This window comes from Lipotes vexillifer, unplaced genomic scaffold (genome assembly GCF_000442215.2).
Source record: "Lipotes vexillifer unplaced genomic scaffold, Lipotes_vexillifer_v1.1 scaffold431, whole genome shotgun sequence".
Lineage (NCBI taxonomy): Eukaryota > Metazoa > Chordata > Mammalia > Artiodactyla > Lipotidae > Lipotes > Lipotes vexillifer.
The window spans coordinates 1,967,456-1,986,393 of record NW_006782267.1 but is presented as its reverse complement, the minus strand read 5'-3'; the positions used below and the strand labels follow the sequence as shown (position 1 = coordinate 1,986,393).

At 41.8% G+C, this 18,938-nt stretch overlaps 1 protein-coding gene and 1 pseudogene across 1 annotated transcript in view; both read right to left on the bottom strand.

Annotated features, from left to right (window-relative positions):
• The window catches only part of LOC103086637 (nucleolar protein of 40 kDa pseudogene), a 3,160-nt pseudogene extending 2,433 nt beyond the window's left edge, over positions 1-727 (bottom strand).
• Positions 1-18,938, bottom strand: part of ARHGAP6 (Rho GTPase activating protein 6) — a 484,034-nt gene that overhangs the window by 92,758 nt on the left and 372,338 nt on the right. The gene's annotated exons all lie outside the window — the stretch shown is intronic.

The following is an 18,938-nucleotide window of genomic DNA, read 5'->3' as shown; positions in this document are numbered from 1 at the left end:
ACTCTTTCCACTCTCACTCCTTGTGCTGCTGCTTCTTTTTCTTCTTCTTTGCTGCCTTGCTGTCTTTTGACGCGTGCCTTGCCCACTTGCCTGTATCACTCTCAGAGTCCGAGCTGTCAGAGTCAGATGACTTCCTGTCTCTATGTTTCTTTTTCTCCTTTTCCTTCTTTCTTTTTCTAGAAGAATTTCTCGTGGGGTCAGGCTTTTCAAACTCTGCTGACTTTGCCTCTTCCTTCTCCTCTTTCTCATTAGGTAGCAGAGAGTACTTGGTCCCACCTGGCTGCATGAAACAATGCTTTGCAAAGTGGCCTTTACAGCCACACTTCTTGCAGGTTGTGTTCAGGACACCCTCGAGGGTGATCTTCTGCCCAGTGTAATCCTGGAAGGACCGCCTCTGCCTCTCTTATTGCTCAGGGATAACGTTGTTGGCATCAAGGTCCTTCCCAGTCCCTAGGTTGACAGCCTTCATGGAGAGGGATACCTTTATCCTTTCCCTTTTCATCTCTCGTCCAAAAAGCTTCACCCACACTTTGTCTCCGACATCTACTGTCTCAGAGGGCTTATCCACGCGACAGGATGACATGTGAGTTCGATGGACCGGACCTTGCTTCCGACAGCCTGGGATGTTGATAAAGGCTCCACAGTCTGTCACCATAGCAACCTCTCCTTGGAAAATAGTGTAGAGAGCAGGCAAGTTCTCCATGGTCTCGGGTCTTCCCGAATTCATCCTTAATGTTCTATGGTTCCTCCATTTCTCTTCTGCTAAAGCTAATTCAAGTGTCTCGGTGTCAGCGTCCGGTCTCCACGCCGCAGCCAGTCCTTGTTCTTAAGGAGTTAACATTTTGGTAGGAAGAGCACACTCAGTCCATGAAATACAGAGATTATGATACTAGGAGTAATAAGTACCAAATGCAACGGGATGCCTAGGAGAAAGGCTTTGACATCTATCTGGGGATCAAGGAAAGCTTTATAAGAAGGCAGCGTTTCGCAGGAGACCCGTAAGTTGAATAAGAGGGGTAAGGGTTTGCTCTGTAGAAATGCAACATTGGAACAAACAGTAGGTGCCAAGGCAAATGAATTTGAGAGAACGGCCTTGTTTGGGGGAAATTACAAGGCTAGAAGGAAGGAAAGAGCAGGAGGCGAAGCCACGCAGAACTCAGGGCCATATCCTGGAGGGCTTTCTCGGCAGGCTTTGCAAAGCAGGCTGGATTTTATTCAGCAGGTGATGGCTAGTCATTAAGGAACCTTGAGTAAGAGAGGAACATGATCAGATGACTGGAAACACATTTCCAAGGGAATTGAGGGAGGGTGCAAGCCAAAGATGCAGAGATCAGAAGAGACACTGGGCTAGGTATGATGCTGATTCAAATTTGAACAGATAGGGAGATACGTAGAACCACAGAGACGCCTGGGGACAAATTGTACGTAGTGGAGGATAGGGAAGGAGTAATCTAGGATGACTTAAACATTTCTGGCTTGAGCAACTGGGAGGATGGTACACTAAATCACCAAGAAGAGGAAGGGCAGAAGGGAGAAGAAAGATGGTCAAATTTGACATTTTGGAAGTGATATTTTATCTCTAAGAAAGAAAGAAATAAAACACATGACCAAATCTGGCAAAATAGAATCAGGCCAGTTTACATCTTTCTTGAGCCTTCATTTTCTTCTCCCAACTAAAACAGTTCCAACGCAATCAAGTAATATATAGTTCTGGAAACTGCTCACAAATGACTACACTTAGCATAATAAAAAAGTGCAGAGCGTGATGCTTTAAATTTCTCTGAGTCCATTATACATCATAGCCCGTGACTCTTAACTTCGTAGACTTTCTAAATTCTTTGGTAAATTTGGAATTATCAGCCAAAAGAGAGAAAAGGCTTGGTCTATCTGTAATGACTTGAATTTATGGAGCTGTTGTCTCCTAAGACTTTAGTTCTTATAGCAGCTGATGGCTCAGGAGAAGGCTACAGCCAAATCCCAGAAAGAGAAAAGAGTGTGGCGCTTTCTTGAAAGCAGGGCAGCTGCACTGATCAGGCTTTGGAAGAGTCATTTCACAAAGGAGGTAACACTGTCCCCAGAGCCAACTGGTTCTTAAACCCATCCTCAGCACATGGCTGAAAAAACAATTTTCTTGGGAGAGTAGGTCATCAAATAATTAACAAAGAGGGACTTCAAAGATATCTCCAAAGCAACCTATTATCAAATGTGTGGCATCTTAAAAAATATCCGTTACATTTTTGATTATGGGTAATGGACCAAGATGCTTCATAATCCATGTTATACCACAAACGTGAATAGCTGAAGCCTGAAGTGTTCACACAGACCTGGAAAAGTCTGTATGGGCCCCTCCAGTTCATCACCCTCCACCCTCCACCATCTCATTGTCTTTTGCCACCTGCCAATCAGCAGTCATGAATACATCAAATAATCTGCATCTTCCCCTATGTCCCAATTTTCTCACCACTCCCAATCTATATTTCTACCACTGTGAATTTTAATGATTTTTTTTCAGATTAAGCACATGTGATTTCAACATGTTTTTTCAAGTTGGAAATATGTGAGGTCCATTTTTGGGAAATTATCAAATTAACACAATTAACTGACAGGTTAAAACCATATTCATTCATAGTATCTTGGGATAAGGTCGGGAGGTATCAGTGACTCTGCCCGAAATGACCCAGGACAGCGTTCTTCATTTTCATTTTTATCCTCAATGCAATATAGACATTTTGCACATACAGTCGAGGAAATGTCACAACACAATGGCCAGGAAACTCTGCGAACATGTCTTAAATCTACAGTTGTATTGCTTTTTAAGGCGTGATAATTTAGTGTTGGCTCACAATAAGTTACTTGGTCGAATGCATCCACATTCCTAATTTCAGTCCACATCATCTTTTAAAATTAATTTGTTTAAAGAGCCCTTTCTCAAAACATTCACCCAAGGTTTATCCAAATTATCCCAAGGTTCAAATCAGAGTATTCGCAATGAAGTACCTAGAAGTCTAAAATCTAAAATCAGCCTGTTTCTCTCCTGCCTTCTCACCTCTCCCTTCAGGTTGCTACAGGTGAGGACGGAGTCCCCAGATGCGGCACCCGTGGGAACCACACAGACCAGAGTTGCGGGGAGTCGCCGAGCAAATACATGAGGTTTCCACATCTCCTCAGTTGCCTCTTTCTAGAATTCCTAGGGGTCACAGCGTTTCTGTGCGTAATATATGTTTGCCTTTATATTACGAAAACTGTCAAATATGAGCAAAGAGAGAGATTAGACTAATGACCTCGCAGAGGTTCTGAGGCAGGTGTCTGCTCTGCAGTTGAGCACCCATTTTTTTTTCTTTTTTTTTTTTGGTTTCCTGATTGACTGACCCATGCAGCCAGGATTGAGAACCACTGTGCTCAAGGGTTGATCAGATTCAGGTTGGGTTGTAGTAAGTCTGCTGTTCCTAGAAAATTCAAGAAGTTCACCACCAAAGAAAGATGCAATTTTACCACAAGATGTTACTTTTTGAAACAAAATGTGAGCTTTAAGACACTCAGGAGTAAGCATGATCTGCTTTCTTTTATTGAACAACAACAACAACAAATGACTTGAACCAGACACTCAGAGTCTAAAGCCTATACTCTTAGCCACTACAATATCCAGGCTGGTGGATACAAAGCTTGAGAGATGCCCTTCAGCCTGCATTTTGTTCTGCAGAGGTAGAGATAAGTATAATATGGAGTTACTGGATAGAAGGTGTGGCAGACAGAATAATAAGATGGCCACATCTCAATTCCTGGAACCTGTGAATATGTTACCTTACCTGGCAAAAGGAACTTTGCAGATGGGACTAAGTTAAAGGATCCTGAGGTAGGGAGGTCATTCTGGATTATCCAGATGAGTCCAACCTAAGCATAAGAGTCCTTACCAGAGAGAGGCAGAGGTGGCTCTCTCTCTCTCTCTCTCTCTCTCTCTCTCTCTCTCTCTCTCTCTCTCTCTCTGTGTGTGTGTGTGTGTGTGTGTGTGTGTGAGAGAGAGAGAGAGAGAGAGAGAGAGAGAGAGAGAGAGAGAGAGAGAGAGAGAGAGAGAGAGAGAGAGAGAGAGAGAGAGAGAGAGAGAGAGAGAGAGAGAGAGAGAGAGAGAGAGAGAGAGAGAGAGAGAGAGAGAGAGAGAGAGAGAGAGAGAGAGAGAGAGAGAGAGAGAGAGAGAGAGAGAGAGAGAGAGAGAGAGAGAGAGAGAGAGAGAGAGAGAGAGAGAGAGAGAGAGAGAGAGAGAGAGAGAGAGAGAGAGAGAGAGAGAGAGAGAGAGAGAGAGAGAGAGAGAGAGAGAGAGAGAGAGAGAGAGAGAGAGAGAGAGAGAGAGAGAGAGAGAGAGAGAGAGAGAGAGAGAGAGAGAGAGAGAGAGAGAGAGAGAGAGAGAGAGAGAGAGAGAGAGAGAGAGAGAGAGAGAGAGAGAGAGAGAGAGAGAGAGAGAGAGAGAGAGAGAGAGAGAGAGAGAGAGAGAGAGAGAGAGAGAGAGAGAGAGAGAGAGAGAGAGAGAGAGAGAGAGAGAGAGAGAGAGAGAGAGAGAGAGAGAGAGAGAGAGAGAGAGAGAGAGAGAGAGAGAGAGAGAGAGAGAGAGAGAGAGAGAGAGAGAGAGAGAGAGAGAGAGAGAGAGAGAGAGAGAGAGAGAGAGAGAGAGAGAGAGAGAGAGAGAGAGAGAGAGAGAGAGAGAGAGAGAGAGAGAGAGAGAGAGAGAGAGAGAGAGAGAGAGAGAGAGAGAGAGAGAGAGAGAGAGAGAGAGAGAGAGAGAGAGAGAGAGAGAGAGAGAGAGAGAGAGAGAGAGAGAGAGAGAGAGAGAGAGAGAGGGAGATTGATTTGAGGATACTAGGCTGACAGCTTTAAAGACAGAGGAAGGAGCCATAAGCCAAGAAATGCAGGCAGCTTCCAAAAGCTGGAAAAGGCAAGGCACACCTTCTCCCCCAGAGCCTCCAGAGGAATGCAGCCTTTGATTTTAGCTGAGTGACACTGACCTCCGGAACTGTAAGACATTAAATTTCTGATGTTTTAAGTTTATGGTAATTTGTTACATCAGCAGTAGGAAATGTAACAGAGAAGCAGTAGGAGGGAGCATTAGAAGAGAAGGTTGCTGAAGGTCAGCGGGATTGAGTTCAGATGAGGATAAGCTCCCAGACACGTAAGAAAGTAGGTCTTGACCCCGCATCAGATTTTTACCTCCCTCTTTCCTGGTGCTACAGTACTGCTTCATACTACAGGTACCACCACCAGTGACTTCAACTGGAGAGGTTCCAAGACTGGAATTTCGAAAGCACTTTCCCCACTAAATAGAATTTTAGAAAGTTATACATAGTAAATATTTCAGGCTTGTGGTTCATAGAGTCTTTGTCACAGCTACCCAGTTCTGCCAATGTAGCACAAAGGCAGCCATAAACCACATGTAAACAAAAGTTCCAATAAAATTTTACTCACAGACACTAAAATTCTAATCTCATCTAATTTTCAAGTCACAAAATATTATTCTTTTGATTTTTTTCAACCATTTAAGAATGTAATAACCATTCTAGGCCCGTAGGTCATATAAAAACAGGCAGCAGGCTAGATTTGGCCCACTGGCTGCAGTTTGCCAACCCCTGATATAAAGAGATTGATATCATTTAGGACGCTACACACACTTATTTAGCATCTACTACCATGTGGCAGAGACCCAGTCCCTAGCACTCTGCACCATGAGGTACGTACATCAGCTAGATTCATGAGGGCAAGAACCTTGTCTGGTTTACTGACCTGGGTGTCCCCAGTATCCAAGATAGTACCTGGCAATTAATTATCACTGAAGAATAAATAATTCACAAGCAATAAATATTTGTCAGTCTAGGGACTACATGAATCACGTACATCATGAGTTCAATAAGAAATTGGAAACTAACCAACTCAGGTAATATCGTATCTATGAGGGAAAATGTCTTCTGGATTTGAATAAACTGCTAAGAAACAGTCTTTTGAAACAGAGCCTGTTGATGAGCCCCAAAATGCCGGTATATGAGGGCAGAAAATAAGCGCAAAAATATCGGACCTGAGGAATAATGAATCTATGACACTCACACTCATACATCAGATGTCTTATGAGCAGGAAGACACAAACACAAAGGTCCATGTTGCCCTGTGACCCTCATCACGTGGGCCATGAAGTAATAAACAAGCAGCCAGAAGCGTGCCAAAGCCCACCAGCACAGCCTAGGACGTGTTTCTGGCGGTTCCTCAATTCTCAAATGCACATTCCAGTCCAGCATTTTTCTTTGGTGACTGTTTATCTCATAAATGGATGACTCATTTTAAGGCTCTCTGGATCCAGTTTTTGAGTGGTTGTCATAGGACTTTTTTTTTTTTTAGATTGAAAGTGGATGATTTCTAATTTGTTTCAATTTCATAAATGTGAGGTCGAAAGTGACCCAAGGTTTCCGGATAGACAAAAGCCCTTGATAGTTATAAAAATATCCTTTTTCTTTTCGGGTACTATGGGACAGCATTAATAAAAGGTAACAATACGATACAAAAGGATATAGCACAGTGGTTCTTGGGGGTGAGTTTGCCCTCTCAGGGGACATTTGGCAATGTCTGGAAACATTTTTGGCTATCATGACTCTAGGGTGGGGTTTCCTACTGGCAACTAGTGAGTAGACATCAGGGATCTGCTCAACATCCTACAATACATAGGACAGCCCCCTGTGCCTGCAATAAAGAACTACCTGCCTCCAAATGTCCACAATGCAGAGATCGAGAAAACCTGGCATAGCGTAAGTTGGGTCTGCTGTTAGGCCCAAATGACACACAATCTCCTCAAAATGATGGTTTCAGAAGACATTAACACTCATATGAGTTTTGTTTATCATCAAAGGCATGCACCACGCACTATATACTCTTATGCATGCTATGCATGATTATGTATATTATACATGTATTATTCTGTATATTATGGAAATAAATAAGCAGAATCATAAAAGTTATTTAGAACTGGCATTAAGAAGCACAAACAACACAAACCAGTTTAAAAGAGGCACGCAAAAAAAAGCCTCAGTACAATAGAATGTTGATTAACTGGAGAACAACTCACCGAAAGCATTAACTAAAGAGATTTCCTTCCCACCAGAAGTATGTCTACACATTTAGGAAAAAAAAAAGAAGCAAAAGGCAAACTGAAAAACCAACCATCTAATATCTGTGACTTATTCAGAAAGGTCATTCTTGTGAGCTAAACTGCATCTTTACAAACAGACTTGATTCTTCCCATGAAATAAACTTGATTGAAATACTTTTGGTTTCGGTCTATACCACATTGTTTTATTATGTCCTTGAAACTAATCTCTAATTGCAGCATCTCTTTAACCTCATCCAACTATAAACTTCCCAAGGCCCAGTGAGCCAGCAAGAAGTGATGCGAGGCTGCTCACAATATGGCCTGCAGACAATTCTTGTAAACGTGCAGGTTTCTGGGCTCTAAGGCAGATTTAGGGAACTAGGGTCACAAGGAATGGGGCCCAAGTACCTTCATCATAAACCAGAATCCTCGGGTGATTCTTATCTCTGCACAATAGAGATCGAGGCCCACTGACTGGTACGGCAGTAAAGACTTGGATTCAAATAGCTATGAGCTCTTTGGCAAGATTCAGAACATCTCCAAGCCTCCCTTTTCTCACCAATAAGATGGAGCAAAGAAAAAGACTTAACTCCCAGGTTTGTAGTGATGGTATGAGTCAATGCAAGTGAATTTCTTGCAGAGTACTTATTAGCTCCCAGCAAGCCCTGAATATGTGGTAAAGTTATAATTAATTTTAATCATCATTCCTCTAAATTTGCGTCCCCTTTTCAAACCTGGCAGTTTTAGTGACACCAAAAACTCTTAAGAAATGTGTGTTGAATTCATGAAGAAATGGTTCCACTATGCGTAAGATGCCTTTTCTACGTGTTTACAAGCCAGCCAGCTGGATTGTGGCTCCATATAGGTGAGAAGCAGAAGCAAAGACCAGATCAGTAAGTTAAGGTCTGAAAAATGGCATATGCCATTTAGATAAACCATGCCAGGGGCTGAATTTCTTCTGTTTTCTACTGTGGCCAGCTGTCATTTATTAATAATTAATAATTGCTGAAGCATGGCATAAGTTTAAATACCAGGCTCACAACCAACATTTCTGAAAAGGGCTGCCTAGTTCTTTATAATTCCAAAATAAACACATCTCCAATGACAAGGAACTCCTTTCCTCATGAGCTTCTGGGCAAAGCCGAGGGTATCTGCATAGCTGTCACACCCCTGTTTGGACTCTTAAAAGAGGTTATTCCTTTATGAACGCAGCAAAATAACATTTGCTAATTCTCCTCTTGATTCTTTGAGCACTTCGTCTCAACAGATCTTTAGGAAAATTTAATACTTCTATATTGTATATAATTTTTGTTTTCTTTATCTATTCTGGTCCTTTTTTAAAAGCAGAAATTTTAGAAAAGTCTGGACGTTTGGTTGGTATAGCAGAGTCCATTTTAACCTTTTGCCTTAGTATATTCGCTATCGATTGCTACATAAGGGGTACCAAAATATGTTAGAGTAACATGGTGGAAAAATGCGCCTCACTCATTCAACAAATATTTAATCAGCACCTTCTATAGGCCAGGCACTATTCTACCTACCGTGGATTCACTGGCGAACAAAACAAAGAGCCCTGCCCTCATGGAGGGTCTAGGCCAGTAGAGGAAACTGATGAGAAACAAACATCATAAATGAGTAAATTACACAGCAAGTTACAAGGTGACAAGGCCTAGAGAAAAAGAGAAGGTATAGGAGTGGGAGGGGAATCAGGAGTGCTGGGAGGGTTTCCAGGGCAACCTTACTGCAAACGTGATGTTTGAACAAAGTCTTATGGAGGTGAGGTAATGAGACAGGCAGATTTCAGGAGACGAGCATCCCAGGCAGGGGTGAGTTGACACGGGGGCAGCTTGGGGCAGTGGCTAAAAGCAAAGGTTGGCAAGCTAGGCTGCCTGGGCTTGAATCCCAGTTCTGCCACTTTCCAGCCATGTGGCTTTTAGAGAAAGCTTCTTTTCTCTCCCCATGCTTTGTTTTCCTAATCTATGAAATGGGGATGATGACAAGCCAGGGCTTGGTGAACTACTGCCTGTGAGCCAAATCCCAGCTACTGATTGTTTTTGTCAATAAAGTTTTATTGGCATATTGCCACAAACATTTCTTTAGGTATTGTCTATGACTGCTTTCATGCTACAATGGAGGAGTTGAGTGGTTGTAACAGAGACTGTCTGGCCTGTAAAGGTGAAAATATTTACTATCTGGCTCTTTATAGCAAAAGTTTGCTGACCCCTGTACTAGACTAAAAGTAAAGGCACATCTATGATGAGGATTTGTCTTTGGGATCAACATTTTCCTCCTCTCCTAAGATTTTGTTTCCCTGGGCAACATCCCAAAGAACCTGCAAAGAGATCACATGACACAGTAAGACTTGGGAATACCGTAAAGTATGTAAAAGCTAGGGTGAAATAAAAGTGGTTATCTGCAAATGGCCTATTTATCTGGATTACTGATAAACCAAAGTAGAAACGAACATTGTCAAACCCAGTGCTGTGCTACCACCACTCAAAAAACAAAAAGCAACACCAAAAAAAACCCCAGACATCACTCGTCACACACATCTTGTTTCCAGTGGAAAGAACCTTTCCGATGGTTGGCATAGAGGGGAAAAGGGCCACATATTCAAAGTTCCCAAAGGCAAAAACGTCAGAACAAAAGGCAAATTTCATTTCTGTGTATCCCTAGTTGAATCGTGGACTTGTCTACCAGGCACCAATTTAACTTTGAGTTTTAAGCTTCACTTGACTCTTGGATGGGGAAGGCGTAAAAGAGCCTCTGCACAGATCCCAAGAGTGTGGAAAATGGAAACACAAGAATTAGAAACTTCTCAATGACAGCTCTAGCAGCTGATAGTTTTGCTTTGCCTTTCTATAATTAAACTTAGTTCACAGAAATCAGAACGACAGACCTCCAGAGATGGACTGGACCTTGGAGATAATTGCTAACTACTCTGCTAGCTACTGTTCTGGGTCCTTTATTTATGTTAACTCATATAATTCTTGCAGCAACTCTAAGGACTATGTTACCATTATTACCCCCAGATTTCATATGAGGAAATCTTAAGTGACTTGTCAAGATCACACACCTAGTAAATGGCAGAATTAGAATTTGAAGCGTGGCTGCAGTTTCCAGAATCTAGACGGTAACTATCATAGGTATTTCACCACTTCTCCTGATAAGTCAATCCAACCCCTACCTTTACAAGGGAGCAAAGCAAAATCCAAAGAAGGGAGCAGAGTGGGATCTGGGTGGTAAGGGTCACATTCTGCCTTTTTACGCCACCGAGTCTTTTCATTCTGAGACATAACCTTATAATAGGGTAAACCAGATGATTTAAAAATCCAGAAGCTTAAGGCTTTCCTCTTTTTTAAAGCAGAGCACATTCGGTTTATGATTAGCCTTATCTAATAGCTGAGCTGTTCTCCGAAGCCCGTATTTATCAGAGCCACGGCAACTAAAACGTTGCCCCAAGTTCAAGAAGTCTAGAGGGGAAGATAAGCCGCTTTACCCTTTCAGACCTGAAAAACAGCCTGCACTGAATCTTTGGAGAAATCAGCCCAGTTCCATTTCATCACGGCATGCTGCTTCCTGGTCCGGGTTGCTCATTTCAAGCTGCTCCAACATTATCATTCAGTCTAAAAATAACGTTCTCATAAATCTCTATTGGCACAGACAGTACTTAGCTGTCACACCTCTCAGACACTGATCAATCGACTTTTCTTCCCACATCACAAGACAAATGTGGAACAATCACAACATTTTATCACAGTAATCTGGAAAAGAAATAGAAGTATAGAGATTTATTTGCTTACCCATGAATTACATTCAGCTATGCCTTTGCTGTCCTCTCTAATTTCACTGAACTAAGCTTGTAGTAGGAACTTGAGTCTGCTTGAAAAAAATTATTTGTTTTGGTGAAAAATGCATCCTGAAATGGCAGATTGCAACGAGTGTCTGAGAAATGGCCCAGCTGGCATAGCTGTGACTCCCAGGATACCTTTCGTTGCCGGAGACCTCCGCTACCATGAGTCTTGGGGCCAAAAAAATGCAATCTTTTCATCGGACCATTGAGAAGTTCCTGTCCCTTCAGAACAGAGGCAGGCTGTGCCGCTGAGTGAGTGAGTGAGTGAGTGTGTGAGTGTGTGAGTGTGTGTGTGTGTGTGTGTGTGTGTGTGTGTGTGTGTGTGAGAAAGGCAGTGCTAAGGGGGAGGGACAAAAAGAAGGCAGAGAAATTGAAACTGGATTTCCTGCTTTTTATTTTCATAGGACTATACTGAAGAGATATTCTGGAGTTAGAAAAGGATTCCTCTTAAAAAAAAAAAAATCCCCTTTTCCACAGGGATCTACGAATGGTAATTGGATTGCAACTGTGCAAACTGTCCTTATTAGGAATCAACCAAAGAATGACGGAAGCCTTGGGTAAAACCCCTGAGAGCATGATAAGGCACATAGGGTGCTTTCTTTATTTAGGATAAATTCTCAATTCTCAAATTACATTTTAAAAACACTGCCTTCTTCCTTTTTCTAACACTAGAAAAAACCATTAAAAAACAAAACGGTTTCATTCTCCTTTATTCTCAAGTACAACACATGCTCTGAATCTTACACGCTTTGTGGAACAACAGTCCTTGAGAAATTGTTCATTTCCTGAACAGGGGGTACGGAGGTCAGAGTGGGTGTAACCACGTGGCCATGTTTAAGAGGGTGCAGGTTGCCGGTGGAGGTGGCGGGGAGATAGCCATGAAGAGCAGAGAGAAAAGGGAAGATTTAAAACATATCCTGACCACTAATTACCTTGATCTCCACGTATTCCACATGGCGCTGAACCAAAACTAACGCAAAACGACATCTTTGTTTTCCAGTCGATATGAAGTTATACTCCTCTTGTGGTCTCAAGTGAATTCCAACAAAAGAATCACTGTGATTATAACTGACAAACTGAGAAATGATTTCATGGAAGACCTTACTGACTCAAAATTTATGGACTCGGTACATTTTTTTACTAGGATTCTGTGAGGTTAATCATCTCTTGACGTAAAAGCCACACATAGCTTCTGTTGCTGCTGGTATTTAGTAAGAGGAAAGAATTTAAAACCAATAAAATACGTCAGATGGTTTTCTTTACTAGAACAATTACACTTAAAGAGAAATTCAGAGTAAAAATTTACCTGTTACGGGATATACCTTCGCCTCCACTATCCTCAAAACTCAGATGCTGAAAAGAGTCATCATTCCAGCAGATAATCAATATGGTTCATGTAATCTGGATATTCATTTATGGAATTGAAACCCTCAGTTAAAGTTATTTAATATAATATTTCACATGAAACTGATAAAAGCCTGGAGACAACACCTCTCAGAGCCACATGTGGTAGTCCCAGGCATGGACCACACCTCTCAATATTCATGACCTAGTGTCCCCTGCTCTTCCATCCTGACTGGCTCTGTGATCTGCTTTAGCCAATCAAATCTGGCAGAAATGATGGTGAGATAATTCTGGACCTAAGACTTAAGAAGGCCTGACAATTTCTGCTTTTCCATTCTTGGGACCCTTGAACCACCGTGTCATAACTGTGGCTACTGTACTGGAGAGACCACGTGGAGAGGCCACATGGAGAGTGAGAAGAGCTTAGCTGTCCCAATGTCTCAGCTCCCAGACAACTTCCCAGTTGAGTGAAGCCTTATAAGCGACCAGTGTCAAGGCCAGCTGAAGTGTCCAGCTGAGCCCAGGTCAGATTGCAGAACCGCTGGCAAATAAAAGGGTGGTTGTTTTAAGCCACCAAGGTTGGGGTGGTTTGTTATGAGGCAGTGAATAACCAAATCAACATCTTCTTGTGTTGAAGATAGTGGAGCCACAGGATAAAACAGCCTGGGTCCTTGAATCCTTGTTTGGAACACAGCTGTCCCACCAATCGCAGACACTATGAAAATACGAGCAAGTAACGAACTGTATGGTGAGATTTGGGGATGTATGTGATATGGCAGTCAACCTCACCTCCCTTAACTTCTTTTCTACACCCAGATCACCGTTCTAAACAGTTTGAATCTGGAGTCCTACCCTTGGAACCTCTCGCGTGCTTCTCCCCACTGAACGACATGGCAGGTCATTCCTTCACTTTCTACGTTTTCACGTGGAAAGAGAGTAGCTGCTCAACCAGATGATTAAACAAAAACTATTCTTTATAGGTCATTTGGCAGAACATGTAGAAAGTCTTTTATGAACAAGAGGATAAATATATGTTTAATGACATCCTCCAGGTTGTAAATAATATATAGTCAATATTTAGAAATAGGTGATGCTTTTCTCTTTCAGAATTATGACTTAATCTGATAAAATGGCATAGTGAAATTTCATCTAGATCACATTTATTACTGATAAACCTTTTGCTGGTCCAATTACCCTCTTTTGACCGGTACCATAGAATTGGCACTTGAGGTTTTGCTATTTTTTCTGATTGAACATAAAAAAAGTGAAAAAACTGTTAAGGACATTTCAATCCTTCTGATACCGTACAGACGGCAGTGAAAATCTGATCTTTTAGTTTAATTGTCAGACTCTACTTTTGTATCGTTCAGAACTTTCAGAGGTGAGGTGACAAGTAAAAGCACAGAAGGACGATTCTGTATTCTCTTCCCGGCTGTCATTTGCTTCCCTAACCATAGCTATCTGTCCTCTCCCCGCCTCCAGCACTTGACTTTGGTCTAAGTTCTAGTATCCTCCTGCTACTACTGTAACCCACTTGCAGAAGAAAGTAACTTTTAGATCCTTTAGATCTAGATATCTACCATCAAAGCCAAGTATTAGGTAACTGGAAACTGTTTCCAAATGCAATAGGTTTAACCCTTAGGCTGTATCACAGCATGCCAATGACATTTTCTTCAATGAGTCCCTTGGAAGACACGTGTGCAAAGTAAGTAGGACACGGAGCACACCCAACGAGAACTGGAAGGCCTCTCTGTAACTGGGAGAAATCTGGTAAATGCACGGAGGGCAGCTGAGTCCCCAAAGCCTTTACGGAACAGAGGCACAGAGATGTGCACAAATAGAGGCAGGGAAGCAGGAGGAAACAAACAGAAAGCTGATGGGCAATCACCTCCGGGAGTAAGGGTCAGGGCACTGGTGTCTGTTTGAAAGAAAGAGAAATAGTCATTTTAGGAAACCTCCCAAGTTTCATACCCTTTACAAGTAGGAATATGCACGCTAAGTTTTGGGGTAGAGGTGTGACACAATGAAAGGGGTGTTTTAGGAAAGATGAATGATGCAGAGTGGTGCAGAACAGATGGGAAGGGGAGAGCAAGAGGAAGTAAACATTGAGGTCTACAGGGATGCTTTCTTTATGAGAGTCCCTCAGTTTGTCCAATAAATCTGGATCCCCAGGGAGTCAGATCCAGTATTATACTTGGAGAAATACCTTCAGGGGTATAGTGAGATGTTCGTATCTCATTTTATGTGCTGGGGAGGGTAGACCTAGAAAAGATCATTTTCTTCTGATTCTCATAGAGATATATGGGTGTGACGTCACTGGTTTCAATATGATGCAGAGGATGGCACTTCTTGGGTAGGCTGCTCTTCCACCCACACTGCCAGGAAAGCTGCTATAAGGATGGATGCTGCAGGTTTCACCCAAGAAGGACACTCAGATGAGAGGACACTCATTATGGGTAAGATGTCTGGTAAACTCTCTGAAGAGCAGGTAATCTATTCAGATGTGAGCAGATTCACTGCTCATTAAATAAGAAACGGATTTTGGAACAAGATTATCTAAAAGATACAGGGATACTGAAGAAATGTTACCCCAAACTGGAGAACTCAACCCCAAATTAGATATTTACAAATAAGCAGGAAGTAAAGCAAACCTTAAGGAAAGATGAATATCATATTTAGAAGACGGAAAAATCTGTACTGAAAACTCTTAGGCAAAACAAAATAGGCAACAATAACAAAAAACACCAGAGTGAATTCCTTTCCACTTTCTCATTTCAATGCTACAACTGACAACGTTTTGTTTCATCAGTTGCACTTAACAGTTTGCAAAAGTCTCCCCTCATTGAGGTTCCTCTCAAGTAGGAAAGGAAAACAACTTCCTAAAACTTACATTAGACTTAATCCACTTATTACCTTAACTAATTAATTTGGAGTATCACCACATGCATAAACATCAGTCACCTCTAATCTATTGCCCAAGATGTGAGATGTTGACGATAAAACTTTCAGCTTCAGTTTAAGATAATTTATCTTATTAAACTCCTTCAACAGGTAGTTCAAAATCGGCATGAATTGTTGTCATACTTCAGCCTAAGTGGGAAAAGGCAACTTACACATTTTCAGTCGAAGGATGGTACTTAACTCACCGAAATCTTTACTCGTATAGCACATGAACAAGCAAAAGCTGTTTCAAATAAAAGTATACGCCTCTACATTACTTGACTGCAGAAAAAAAGTCTAGTTTTAATAATATCCTTGGAATAGTTGCTTCAAAAGCAAAATCAGTTCAGATGCAGGTGGTGATAACTTTTAGAACAAACTCTACAAGGACCAGCCGTTCTCTATCCTGGTTGTGCATTAGAATTAACTCAGTGCATACCTCAATTAAGAAAAGAAAAGAATTACTTGGTGCGGTTTTCAAAAATACTCACGCCCGCGACCGCCTCCAGACCAATGAGGTCCAATAGACCTTTCTGCGATTATGGAAATTTTTGTACAGTCTGATATGCTGGCCACCAGCCACCCATGCTAATGAGCACTTGAGATGGGGCTAGTGAAACAGAGTCATTGAATTTTTAATTTTATTTAATCTTCATTGATTTAAATGTAAGTAGCCACTGTGGCTACTGGCTATTGTACTGGACAGTGCAGATATAGACCAAAACAGTAAGACTCTTCAGGGTTGGGGCTTAGGCACTGGCAGGTTTACAAAGCTCTCCAGGGGATTCTTATATGCAGTCCAGGATGAGAACCACTGTAATGACCTGGAATTAAGGAAATCATCAGGGGTGGCAAATTCCTTGCACTTTTTCCATAAGGCATTACTTTTCTCCAAATTCCACTAAGCATGTGCCACGCACCTTTGCCTCTCTCGCTCCTGTCTCCATTCCTCCCTTCTCACGTCCCACCATACTCCCACGTGAAAGGTGCACTGTCTATCTATTCCTCTATTTACTGACCCTGCCAGATTTCTCTGACACCAGGCGTAGATTCTGATCCTTTCCCCTTCTCTTTCAGGGGCAGCAGAAATAAAATCTAATAATTCTACCCATTAAGAATTAAATCCCCTAATTTGTACGCCCATAATTTAAAATTGTTTTTCACTTGCACAGGCTTGATCCAGATGCCATTTTCTACGACTTCTGCCATGGATGTGATGGGGAATATTTCTAACCGTAGCGCAGTTAAGCGACCACAGTCTTTGGGACGGTGTGATAAGCGGGCCTCATCTGCTCATTTGCGGCTGTTTCCTTCAAATGGGATGCGGTGTTACAGCACAGTGGTTGCAGGGCAGTTTCTGTGGTCCTACCACCTGGCTTTGAATTCCAGCTAAGCCCACAACTAGCCATGTGAGTATCTAACCATTCTAAGCCTCAGTTACCTGCTCTGTAAAGTGGAGATAAAAAGAGTCCTGTGGGAGATGTAAGGAACAAACTAGCAGTTACCAGTGGGGAGAGGGAATGGGGGAGGGGCAATACCGGGGTAGGGGAGTAAGAGGTACAAACTATTAGGTATAAAATAAGCTACAAGGCTATATTATACAACACGAGGAATATAGCCAATATTTTATAATTAACTACAAATGGAGTATAACCTTTAAAATTGTGAACCACTATATTGTGCACCTGTAACATATAATACTGCACAGCAACTATACTTTAATTTAAAAAAATAGCCCTGTAGGGAGGATGGAGCGATGCATGTAATATGCATGATGAATGAGACACGTGCCACACACACTCCTAGACCCAGATTTTGACACACACACCCCCGCCCCCGCAAAACACACACACAATTTTGTGGTGAGTAAAGCACATAGCAGGATAAAACTCTGGGGAGGAACTCATGGAATTCATAAAACCGTGTTCCAAGCAACGATTAATTAATGTGGCAATATGAAGACAATTTGGGAAATGGCTACAAGGAAAAGTAATATGATACTGTGATTTTTAAGAAATATTGAACCTATTTATTCTAATGAGTCTTCATTTTGATTGATTTCCATACCACCAGTTAATATTAACGGCACAAGGAAGTGTGTGCTAATAAACGTAGATAAACACTTCATTCATAAAAATGGGAAGAGACTCAGAATTCCAGGGGATTAGATAGGTGAGGAATAACTAACATTACTTGTGGATGTAAATATGTACCCATCATTATTCCTAGCCCTAATTATGTACTCCCTGCTTTAATCATTAAACAATTTTATGAGGTAAGGTATCTTAATATGTACCCATTTCACAGATAAAGAAAGAAATTAAGCACTATGAGATAACTTGTACAAGGAAACAGATTGTAAGTGACAGAGCTGGGATTCAAACTCATGGGCCTTAACCCCAGAGTGTGGGGTCTTAACCTTACCTCCCTATGAGTACCAAACCTTTCTCTCAAGGTATGGCCGGGTATGACTCAAAGGGTACATCAGAACGACTGTGTAAGGTGTCCCTAGGCTCATCTCAAATCCTCTCTCATTTAGTTCTCTTACAAAATAAAATTCTCAAGTTTCTAAGTTATCCATTATCAATAAGAAATTACTTCTAACATCGATTGAGGCATGACTTGACCTTGAGGTGGCAACTGTTGATCTACAGCACAGGTGCACAGACTACAGCCCTGGCCATATCCAGCCCCTGCTTGTTTTTGTAAACTAGAGCCCAGCCAAGGCCCATTCATTTCCACCTTGTCTAGGGCTGTGTCCTGATACAACGGCAGAGTTGAGTGGTTGCACTAGAGACGCATGACTCTCAACGCCTATAATATTTACGACCTGGCTCTTCACAGAAAAGGTCTGTTGATCCTGTCCTGGACCCACCGAAAAGAAATCACCAGACATGTAGCACAGGAAACGACAGAGTTTCAAAGGAACCACATCTTTTTACGGCTACCATTGCAACATGTACATATGTATGAGCAGATGAGTCTATAGCGATTGCTCAATAGCATATTTTTCCTTTATGTTTCTTTTGAGGCGCCAAAGGACCTAGACACTTTAGATATGGAGGGAATAACTTGTGATGTCTCGCTATGGAGGGAAGAGGAAGATTGGGACTGTTTAGATGTCAGATATTTTCCCAGAGAACTCTAGCTTCATAGGACCCCTCCCTCCTGTGTTACCGTCACACTCACCACCCCACCCGTCACCTTTCAGCTAGTTTCTTGACTTATTTAATAACACTGGAAATCTATTTGATTCTTTACATTTGTGCCATTTCACTCTCGCTAGACTGTACATAGACACAGCACTTAGAAGAAATAGCACTTACATTTTGTGCTTTTGCATATTTGTTGGTTGAAAGAAAGCTTTTGGGAAAGTACACCTCTGAGTTTATACTGAAAACCATTTGTGTCCATTAGCGTGGAAACAACAAGACCAGCTGGTAATATTTATATTTAGGACATTTGTTCCGAACTAGCTAAAATCACTTCCAGTAAAAATGAAAAAAATCTTGCTTCCTGGCTTTTACTATTAAGTGTCAAAACATGTAAAAAGGGGCAAGTGAACAGAGAGAAGCTAACTTGCAGGATGACACAAAATGCCAGGTAGGACATAAACAAACCATCTGCACTTACTGGCACAGAGCTGATGTTTTAGTTGCCATTTTTCAGACTTCCCCCCCCCCC